The sequence below is a fragment of the Ailuropoda melanoleuca genome, chromosome 15, assembly GCF_002007445.2.
Source record: "Ailuropoda melanoleuca isolate Jingjing chromosome 15, ASM200744v2, whole genome shotgun sequence".
NCBI lineage: Eukaryota > Metazoa > Chordata > Mammalia > Carnivora > Ursidae > Ailuropoda > Ailuropoda melanoleuca.
The window spans coordinates 49,311,284-49,320,385 of record NC_048232.1 but is presented as its reverse complement, the minus strand read 5'-3'; the positions used below and the strand labels follow the sequence as shown (position 1 = coordinate 49,320,385).

At 39.1% G+C, this 9,102-nt stretch overlaps 1 pseudogene; it reads left to right on the top strand.

The window, feature by feature from the left end:
- The first annotated feature begins 2,081 nt into the window (after positions 1-2,081).
- On the top strand, positions 2,082-2,362 carry LOC100483683 (annotated as a pseudogene).
- The last annotated feature ends 6,740 nt before the right edge of the window (positions 2,363-9,102 follow it).

Genomic DNA, 9,102 nt, shown 5'->3' with positions numbered 1-9,102 from the left:
ATATGAATCGTTGGGGGGTTCTATTGAAATGCAGATTCTGTCATGAGAGTCTTCATTTCTGACCAGCTGCCAGGTGATACTACTGCTGCTGCAAGGTATGATTTATGGACCACACCTTGCATTGGATCCTTCCATGAAAGGGAACCTGGATTGGAAAGAGACTGGGCGAGGGTGGAGGGAGTGTGGTAAAGGTTAGTTAGGAGGCTTTGGGGAGGTGAACTCCAAAGGCCTTGATTGCTGAGAGAACATGAGAGCTAACAGGGACAGAGAAGTTGGGGGTGACTCCAAGACTTTGTTGGTCAGTGATGCCTTTAGCCGAGATCCCAGGGATCTGTATGTACCAGGTACAGAATAGGGCCAAATATGTTTTTGTTGAATAAATAAGAAGGCAAGAAGAAGAAGTTGGAAGGGGATGAAACAGGAGAAGACAACGACCTCAGTCTGAGATAGTTTGAGTTGATTCTGCAGAAACCAAGAGAAGGTAGCTAAAGCAGATAATGTTTTGAAGGCAGAATGCTGTATGACACCTGCTGGTCTGGAAATGGGTTGTTCTCCATCAGCTGAGAGCTGGAACTAGACCTATAGCACTACTAGCCAGAACGAGCACAAACTACCCAAAACCTCCTTTTCTTAATGAACAAAAATGGACTGGGGGCATTTGTCACCTTGCAAGTGTTCTTATATACATGTTTAACTTTATTCTTACTTTACAATAAGGACTTTAATGACAAAAAGCCATTAAGGAGTCAGAATTTGCTGGCAAACATTTTAAAGCTCTGGCCTAAGAATCAGCTTAGTGTGAAAATTATACCAAAAGGCCTGTTGTCATGGGTTTTGTCCTCCCTGATGTCTAATTTAGTTTGTTCTTCTGCTGAAGATGCTCTCTTTTATGTATCAAAGGAATTGGTTGTGTATGCGATATCATTAGTGCTTTCTCAGATGAAACAGGTTTCTTTCCTTTTTTTTTTTAAACCCACTTTTACCCTTGCAAACTCTGATAAAAAAGGATTTACCTGAATTTTCTGGTGTTCTGCTTGTCATTGGACGTAAAAACAACAGCAAAACCCCAAACATATGTGATGTTTAATCAACAACTTCCTGAGTCTCTCTCTGTCTCTGGTCTCTCCCCTTTAATCCAATTTACACACTGCTGCCCATTTAATATTTCTGAAGCATATTCTCAATCTTATTACCTCTTTGTTCAATAAACTTAAATTACTCTCTGTGGTCTACAAATGAAGTCCAGACTCATCAGTCAGCCTTTCCATATGCACCACCATCTGATTTCCATATACATTTCCAAGAGAATTTCTTTCCTGTTACTTACTTTCACCCACCACGCCCAATGACCAGATCAAACTCATGCTTCCTCATGGGTCGCACCCTTTTTTGTCTTTGGGCTATTGCATATGCTGTTCCACCCAACTCCACTCTCACCTCTTATCTCAGAGTTCTACGGTCCTTTGAGTCCAGGTTACACTTACCCTTTTCCAAGGATTTCTAAGTTGGAATTTTTTTTCTAATTTCCAAGTTTTTTATTTGTGTAGCAAGGTAGAGCAAAAAGGGAATAATCTCTAGAATGTAAACTCAAGGCAGGACTTAGTCCATTGTGTTTATTGCTGTGTCTCCAGTGCCTAGGCTGCCTAGCACAACAGTAGGCGCTGAAGAAATATTTCTTGAATGAATGAATGAGTGAATAAATGAAGGAATGTGTTTTACCTAAGTTCAGTGATATCATTTGCAAATGCCTGGCACAAAATAGGTGCTTGATACTTTAGCTTCCTTTCCTTTTATTGTCTTTTTTTAATAGATGCTATAAATTTCAAGAATATCTATTTCTACAGTGCCTAGAATTGAGCAGGAGAGGAAAGAGAAGTAAATCTATTGAAGACTTACTGTCTGTCAGGTACTGCACAGGGTGCCTTGTCACATTTCATTTTAATTCTCCACGAGAATTCTATACATTAGTTGTTATTCTTTCCATTTTATGTCTAGAGAAGCGTAAGTTCAGAGAAACATGTCCAAGGTCACAGATCAAATAAGTGGGCAGAGGAGTGGTAGATTACCCTGTGCCTGACAAAATGGAGCTCGAGGTCATGAGCAGATACACTAACCCAGTGAACCTGGCTGTCTTCCCCCATTCAACCAGGNGCCCCATTCAACCATGGTGCTATTGGCCACTGGCATGTTCTTTACAGCCTGGCTCTTCGTTCATGAGGTTACTTCCACCAAGTGCACTGGGGATATCTACAAAGAGCTCCTTATCTCCTTGGTGGCCTTGCTCTTCATGGGCTCTGGAGTCCTCTTCCTGCTACTCTTCCTGCTGTTCCAACCAGGCAGCTTCACTGAATTCATGCTTTAGTAAATTCACTTTTTTTTTTTTTTTTTTTNCTCTAAAACTCATACCCTAATAATCATTTATACCAGTGTGGGCTATTGGCTAGTAAATTACAAAGTAGGATGCAAAATCTTGTTTACCTGACTTGATAAATCCACATTCTTGACACTGTATTGTGATGCCTCTCACCATGCCATTACATAGCAAGTGCTTAATAAATGAATTATAAATTAATTCATTAATTTTTATTTTTTTTATTTTATTTTATTTTATTTTTTTTTTATATTTTATTTATTTATTTGACAGAGAGATAGCCAGCGNGATAATCATTTATACCAGTGTGGGCTATTGGCTAGTAAATTACAAAGTAGGATGCAAAACCTTGTTTACCTGACTTGATAAATCCACATTCTTGACACTGTATTGTGATGCCTCTCACCGTGCCATTACATAGCAAGTGCTTAATAAATGAATTATAAATTAATTCATTAATTTTTAAATAAGTAAATAAATTCTTATATAAACTAATGAATTGCTAATGGCAAAAAAACTAATGAATTAGAGAACTAATGGATTAAGAATAAGCCACTCTCCTACTAAAGAATCATGAGTTTAGAATGATGCCAGTCAGCAGAGAATCACCAACCTCCTTTTGCTCAAACAACAGAGTTACCTACAAAATAGAAATAAGCCCCAAATGACACATAGTCCCTTGCTACCCTCGTGGGAGTCCAGAAGCTCTGTAGCCATCACTGAAACTGGCACCCTTAATTACAACACCTGCCATGCCACTTCAGAGTTTCTGGTCTATGACTGCGGGCCTAGAAAAGCAGCAGCTGAAACCTTGTTTTGAGCTGTCATCCATAGCAGATCGCAGACTATGGTAATACCAGCTCCAGCGGAAAATTTGAACTCGAAAACCTCTCTGATCCACTGCTTCAGACTATTCAAATCACAAAATGAACCAAGTGGAGGTAGAGGGACTTCACGTGAGAAACTCTAGAGAACTTCAGTTTATTCACATGCCTTTGATGTGAGTTATCACGCCATAACAGATAATAAAGTGATTCTGCTATCAAAAATATCTTCTAGGGGGTGCCTGGGTGGCAGAGTGGGTTAAGCATCCAACTCTTGGCTTCGTCTCAGGTCATGATCTCAGGATAGAGCCCCGTGTCAGGCTCTATGCTCAGCACGGAATCTGCTTGATACTCTCTCTCCCTCTGCCCCTCTTGCTTGTACTTTCTCTCTCTCTCTCTCAAATAAATAAATAAATCTTAAAAAAAAATCTTCTAAAATCGTACAGGCTGTGTCCCACTCAGTGTGTGACCTTGGACGTTTGCAGAACCTCTCTAAGCCTCAATTGTAAAATAGGGACAATAGTGGGTGCCTTATCAGTTGATTTTAAGGATTAAGTTTTTAAAAAGTACATATGGCATTTAGCACCATGTTCAATAAGGATTTTAATTTGTAATATGTTACACTGACCACACTACTCTTAGCACATTTGGCAATTTCCCCCATAGCAACGGTTGGAAGCTGGACCAACTGATTTGAAATTAATCCTGATATTGAAAATCTCTGATATATATTTTATTTGCAGCAGGATTATGGGGAACTAATATTCTCAGGGTCTCTCTTAGGTGTGTGCAGCCAATCTCAGCTACTTGAGAGAGAGCTCAGAGTCTCTTTCAGATATTTATAACACATTGTCTATGAGCTGTGATTGATTTTGATCTGATCTATATATAGGAATGAATTCTGATTCTCATCATTAATGTAACAATAGTAAAAGCTACCTTTTATTAGACACTAGGTGTTTGCTATGTAATATCTAATTCTTACAACATATCTGTAGAATAAGGATTATCATTCCCACTTACAGATGTACAACTTGGATTTAAATTAGTTTATGTAATTTGTTGTCCAACATCATAGACAGTAAGCAGCACCGCTGTCATTCAAACCTAGATCTGCCTGACTCCAAGGCATGTGTTCTTTCCATTAAGCTACATAGCCGTGACACTCTTAAACACATAGTCATGAACCAACATTTTCATCTCACTAATGGTAATACCTCTGCTAGGGATTGGAGGTATAAGGATGAACAAAACATGGTTCTTTAAGGATTTAATAGTTTAGAAGGGGAGACAAGTGAATAAATAGGACTTAGAGTCTGAAAAGAGCCTGATTGATGCATACATTGGGAGGGACCGGATTAGGTAAGACACTGGACGTGGTGATGTCTTAGCTGAGTTCTGAAGAATGAGTCGGCATTAGTCAAGTGAATGGGAGGGGCTGGGGTGTGAGAGAAAGATGTCCTCGGGAGAAAGCACAGCATATAGGAAAATCTGTAGGAAGAGAGGCAGAGGCACATTTGGGCACCTGCAAGCAATTTAATATGTCTACAGAATAGAGAGAGAGGGAGAGCAGAGAGCATGACGCTCTGGGGTGAACATAAGGAAGTTGGGCTTTATCATAGTGGATATTTATATTGATTCAGGATGAGATTTAGTTTAGGTAATAAAGGAGGGACAAGAGAGCTAGAGAGAGGTAGAAGTCATGGACCAGGGAAGCCAGGCTACATCGAAAGGTCAATCAAGGCTGGAGGAGGCTAATAATTTGAAGGTATGGTTCATAAGAGCCTGTGCATATACCTTGCCAGACTTCTCATTGCTCCCTCTGTTTATATCCTGGCCCACAGTGGTAATGAACCTGTGGAATTATAAATGGGACATTGTTCAAAGGCTTATTGTATTTAATTCTCTATCCAGTCTTAACCAATGACTTACAATGTAAGTACAGTTTCTGAACCCTGTTTATTCAGAATCCTCTCCACTTCTTTTTCTCAAGAGTTAGTCTTTGCTAGATACTGTGGAGTTGGGCCAAGGTGAATTCCTGACAGTATGAGTGAGGTCGAAACACCTGAGTCACATAAGATCCAGAGGGCAGGTAGGCAACCAGAACACTTCTGTGTTAGTCAGGTGTCTTGACAAGAGCTGAACAAAGAATAATTTCTCTTTCAGAGGTATATGGCTTTAATTTGGGGAGAACGACTCCCCAGAATTTACTAGAATTTTACAGTAAGGAGAACAGTGGTGTTTTGGCCACAGGTGAAGAATTTCTTGGTGCCACCATATCCTGTAGGGCAATAAGGAACAGCTTCACAAAAGGGTGTTCTTTTGCCAGTAAAAGCAAAACAAAATGAAATAAAGAACCTGCAATGATTAGCTATAGAGAATGCTGTGGATCAAACTTGTGTTTTTACTCTTAGAACTTATTATTGTTATTTTGTTCCTTTTGAATTCCTGTCCTTCTAGGATATAGTAATTTGGAATAAGGTTGACTTAGTTACATTTGTTGCACTTATACAGATAGTACTTATACCCAATACAATTCTAAGGACTTTTTATATTAGCTCATTTAATTCTTTTATAATCCTATGAGGTCGGAACTATTGTTATCATCACCTCCAATTTGCAGATGAAAAAATATAGAGAGTAATATGTCTGTGGTAAAATAGCTATTTGGTGGAGTTGAATTTTGAACCCAGGAAGTTTGGCTGTAGAATCCATGCCTGAAACCTGGAGTTCCTAAGTCTTAATATGAAGTAAAAATACTAAGGAAGTACGTTAAAATTCAGAATCCCAGGCCATACTCTCCAAGATTCTGATGTAGTATGTCTGGGAGGCGCCTGAGTATTTGCATCTTTAACAGATGTTTCATTACTTGTGAACCACACTCAGAGAAACACTGCTCTAACTCATAACATTAACCTAACTTTGTTACTGTTGTTGAAAGACTGCTTGTCCCTTCCTGTTTCCTACTACCTCAGTATGCTCTTCAATGCAAAGAAAAAAATGTGAAAATAATGACATTTTGATGATTATCTGTGTATCCATCCATCCATCTACCCTTCTTTTCATCCATCTGTCATTTATCTATCAATCTATCTTACAACATCAGCTCTGTCTGCATATATATCTCAGTTTGAATGAAACTAGTCTCAAATCAAATTTTAAGAATTCTGTATGATACTAAGTATCTCTTTATACTACGTTTTTAGCCATTTGTTTCTATGCTCCACAGACCCATTTGGAAATAACTGTGGGAAAGACAATCCTTTCACTTTTGTTATGGGATTCTTGCCATCAAGAGGAGACATTCTTTTATAGTTCCAGTGTTAGAGTCAGAACTTATGTTTTTTTTTTTTTTTAGTCATTTTATAATGGCCTTTTAGTGCTTGTAGCTATGTTTTGAGAATGTGACCCGACCTATGGCATCTTTCTATTGATTAAGGAATGTTAAGTGTTTCTTCTGAGTTTTACTATACTTGTGCTATCTCTCAGCACATTTATGATAAAAGATATGCTGTCAGAGTAGAATGAATGCTGAAGTCAATGTAAAAATGATTAGTGGAAAGGTATATTTGGAATCTCATTTTTCTATCTGAAATAAAAGGGTTATCTGTTTTTCAACCTTATCTTTATCTAAATTTAGGTATTCAGAAGGCACATGTTTTTAGGTTAAAAACTAAAATTCACATCCACTTGATAGAAAAACAGTGAAATGGGGACCTGGGTGGCACAGTTGGTTGAGCCTCCAATTCTTGGTTTTAGCTTAGGTTGTGATCTCTGGGTTGTGAGATTGAGCCCCGCGTCAGGCTTCGTGCTCAGCGAGGAGTCCGCTTCCCCTCTCCCTCTCCCCCTTGCCCCATGCTATCTCTCCTTCTCTCTCTCTAAAATAAATAATCTATTAAAAAAAAAAAAGGAAAGAAAAGAAAGAAAAACAGTAAAAAAAAAAAAAAATGGGGGCACCTGGATGGCTCAGTCAGTTAAGCCAGTCAGTTAAGCATCTGTCTTCAGCTCAGGTCATGATCTCTGGGTCCTGGAATCAAGGCCTGTGTCAGGCCCCATACTCAGCGGGGGATCTGGTTCTCCTTCTCCCTCTGCAGCTCCCCCAGCTTGTGCTTTCTCACTCTCTCTTTCAAATAAATAAATAAAACCTTAAAAAAAAAGATTTAAGCAGAAAATTCTCACCAGTTACAGTTGAGCCCTCTATATAGCCAAAGGTCCCAGACAGACTTGTCCTCTCCCTTAAGAGTGGTGCCTTTTGACACACAATAGAGGACACCTTTCCTGTACCGACTCTTGCTCACCCACCTAATTGTAACTGACTAAAAGAAATGGTGTGAGAAACAGGAGTTTTGGCTAGGAAAAAATGAAGGAAGGGGACAAAAGTAGCTAGAGACTAGAACAAAGGCATATTAACAAGGGTTGTAGAGGCTTCTAATTCTCAGTATACCAAAGGAAGCAGGAACTAGAGAGGGAAGGAAGGGGAGGAGCTTGAATGAGTTAAGTGTGAATTCCTTTCTGTATTCTCCTTTTGTTCTTCAGTGGACTCACGATCTAATGTGGTAACCAGTCTCTGCTCAAAAGTAGCTTTTTTTCTTTTTGTCTTTCTCCATGTGACCTTACTCCAGAAAGGTTTGCTTTCTGGACCTAAACACCAAAGAAGGACCAATCAGTTTCCCCTGTTTTCCAACTGAAGCTCTGTTTGGTACTTTCTAGGTGCCTGGGTAGATCCAACCTAACTCATAAACTTTCTTGTGAGGATACAATTATTTTTGATGTGCTCCTTCTCCTTAGATTGAGGGTGTAAAGTAAAAATAAATACTTTTCAAAATGAATTAATTAACTTCTGCTTCAGGCCAAGATGGAGAAAGTGGGACCAAGTTTGCCCTCCACCCTGAAACAATGAAAAAAACAGGCAAAATGTATGAAACAAAAGTTAAGACATTGGAGATCTAGCAATGAACAACAGCGACACATGAGAGATGGGGAACAAATAAGGTAAACTTTATAATTGTCCCAAATTCCTGCCTTGAATGAGTTTCTGGATTGTTGTGCAGGAAGAGAGAATCCAGGTGGGGCCAGTGGACCCCATGAGTTGAAGAGTAAAACTGAAAGACTGGGGAGACAAAGGCAGTTAAAGTTTGTGGGGCAAAGTTCTGGAAAGAAGAACCTACAGGGGAGAGAAGCTCAGATACCTGCTGAGGGGCCTCTTCAAGTTTTAAGCAGAATGATAATGTGCATATGTGAAGAGAAAACTACTCTCAGCTGTGGAATGAATTTCCCAGAAATATTAGAAGGAAAAGTTCCAGGAGCTCACAAAGGGCTAGGAATAGTACCTATTCCTACCAGCTAGATTGGAAAACTTATAACCATGGGGTATTGGATAGAGAATTTAGAAAAATATTGCCTCAGGGTGCCAGGGTAGCTCAGTTAGTTAAGTGCCCCACTCTTAGTTTCAGCTCAGGTCATGATCTCAGAATCCTGGGATCAAGTCCCACATCAGGCTTCATACTCAGCAGGGAGTCTGCTTGAGGAGTCTCTCTCTCCCTCTCCATCTGTCCCTCTCTTCCCCTTGTGCTCTCTCTCTATATATAAAATAAATTTAAAAAAATATATTAAAAAAGAAAACTGTTGCCTCAGTAGTGGATAATAATTAGCCCTAGACTAAATGCTACTCTGGTCCAACTTAATGAATCTCAAAAATAGGACTTGAAAGTGTCAAATTTTTCCAAGTAATGTAAACTCAAAAATATTTATTTATAGGAATGCAAAAATATGTAGTACACCCCATGGTAAAATTCAAAATGGCTGATATCTGTTAAGAAGTTACCAGTCATGCAAAGAAATGAGAAGATATGGCCCAGAATAAGGACACCAAACCAGAACTGGCATAGATGTTAGAATTAACATAAG